Genomic DNA, 2430 nt, shown 5'->3' on the forward strand with positions numbered 1-2430 from the left:
TAATTAGATATAATGTGTACATGTGTGTATCTCCTCTTTTCTTTTCCTTTTTTTTTCCGTGGTTGTCTTTTTAATTATCTTAAGTCTTATGATCACACATAATTTTAAAATTTGTATATATCGCCTCCACTTTAATCCTTTTGAGTTGGCAAAATCACCACTCCCAATCACAAATACGCAGCAGTTCTACAGTTTTATGTTTCTGAATGACTGTTTAAAGACAATCGTAAATTATAACTTAGTTTGACTTAGATTGTAAAGAATTAAAGAGTGAAGTTTAACTTGCTACTATTTTAAATGCATGTGACCTTACAGATCTATAAAATGTGAGAAGTGTTAAATAATCTTTGATATTACACATAAACCACACTAAAATGCCTTTCAATAAATAAAAGGAACCATTTTAAACACAGGGAATTCTAATTAGATTGGCACAGTTAAGTCCAAAAATATACAGTAGACATTGCTACCTTATTTATCTTCAGCCCTTGCCTTTAAGAGGTGAATGAACACAAAACACAGGTGAATCTTGCTTGGCTCTGAGACAGTGAAGGAATTTCCCTGGTACTTAAATATATTCGCATAACCGGTTATATAAATCTAAATATAAAACCAATCTCCAGTAAGTTTGAAGACGGCACTCACCAACTTTTCACAGAAAAGTTGAACATTACTAATAAAGTCTAATCATATCTTTAGAAGGGGTAAACAGTGATAGCATTTACTGAATTGGAATTACTATTATAATTCAAAACCTGAACATATTCATTTAACCACAACCCAGTCTTAGTTTTAAGTCAGGACTGCCCAACAAAATATTCTATCAGTCATTCATGATCTGAATTCTGGCGTATGAGAGCTATTAAAGTATGATACACATAAAAAAGTCACAAAACATTTCTGTGTTGTAATAAATAGGGCCGTGGCCATTATTACTCATTAGTAGCTTTTTTGAGATAAGCTCTCAAGTCTGCCCTTTCTGCCTCCTTCTTAATGCCGGCAAAGATCATTTTTGTTCCAGAGATGTACTTCTTGGGATTCTTCAAATACTGCATCAGTGCATCCTCTCCCCAGGTGATGCCTTTGTTCTTACTGGCGTCTGTGTGAGAGAATCCAACGGCCTGACCTGTCTTCCGCCCGAAGAGATTAGGCCCAGTCTTATGCTTGCCTCCCTTTTCTATGGTGTGGCACTGGGCACACTTCTGAACAAAAATCTTCTTGCCTTTCTCAACAGCACCCATATTTAATTGTCTTTTTCATCGCTGGTGCGACGTAGGTTCCTGCTCTGAAGCTGGACGTCCCCAGTCTCTCGTATCTCCTCTTAGAGAAATGGTGGTAATGATATAGACACATTTCTCTACTTGGCTTTTGCATTTCACAGTATATCTTGGAGGACATTGCCCATATACAATTTTGAGGAGAAAAGGTTGTAACTCAAAGGTAAATTTACTACTTAAATTTGAAAGCAATAGAAAGACAATTTCCAGATATGCAAGACCTTAGAAGTATCTTACTGAAAGCAAACCAACAAACAAACTCCACAAAGAATTTATCATTCAGTGTATAGACTAATTTAAAATGAATAAATTTTAGAAGAGAAAACTTGAAGCCTGAAAGGACTGCCAGAAAGTGATGGAATCCAATTGAACATGGAGTTAACACACAGAATTGTCATTTAGCAGGATACAAATGTGAAAAAACTTGAAAGATTCCCATGATAAAGCAGTAATATTATGAAAATACAAACTTGAGTTTAGAAAACTGTAAAGGCTCATCCAATAAGCTCCTAGAATTGATAAATGAATTCGGTAAAGTTTCAGGATACAAAATCAATGTACACAAATTAGTAGCACTGCTATACACCAATAGGGACCAAGCTGAGCATGAAACCAAGAACTCAATCCTCTTTATAATAGCTGTAAAAATAAATAAATAAATAAGCAAATAATAAATAAATAACATACTTAGGAATATACCTAACCAAGGAGGTGAAAGACCTCTACAAGGAAAATTACAAAACACTGCTGAAAGAAATCATAGATGACACAAACAAATGGAAACACATCCCACACCCATGGATGGGGAGAATCAATATTGTGAAAGTGACCATACTGCCAAAAGCAGTGTACAAATTCAATGCAATTCCCATCAAAATACCATCATCATTCTTTACAGAACTAGAAAATCAGTCCTAAAATTAATATGGAACCAAAAAAGAGCCTGCATAGTGAAAACAAGACTAAGCCAAAAGAACAAATTTGAAGGCATCACATTACCTCATTTCAAATTATACTATAAGACCATAGTCACCAAAATACCATGGTACTGTTATTAATATAGGCACATAGACTAATGGAACCAAATAGAGAACCCGGAAATAAAACCAAATACTTACAGCCAACTGATCTTCAACAAAGCAAACAAAAACAT

General features: G+C 34.7%; 1 pseudogene; it reads right to left on the reverse strand.

Moving 5' to 3' along the window:
- Positions 1-932: 932 nt before the first annotated feature.
- LOC702488 (cytochrome c pseudogene) lies at positions 933-1241 on the reverse strand (annotated as a pseudogene).
- Positions 1242-2430: the final 1189 nt, after the last annotated feature.

The sequence above is a fragment of the Macaca mulatta genome, chromosome 20 (assembly GCF_049350105.2).
Source record: "Macaca mulatta isolate MMU2019108-1 chromosome 20, T2T-MMU8v2.0, whole genome shotgun sequence".
NCBI lineage: Eukaryota > Metazoa > Chordata > Mammalia > Primates > Cercopithecidae > Macaca > Macaca mulatta.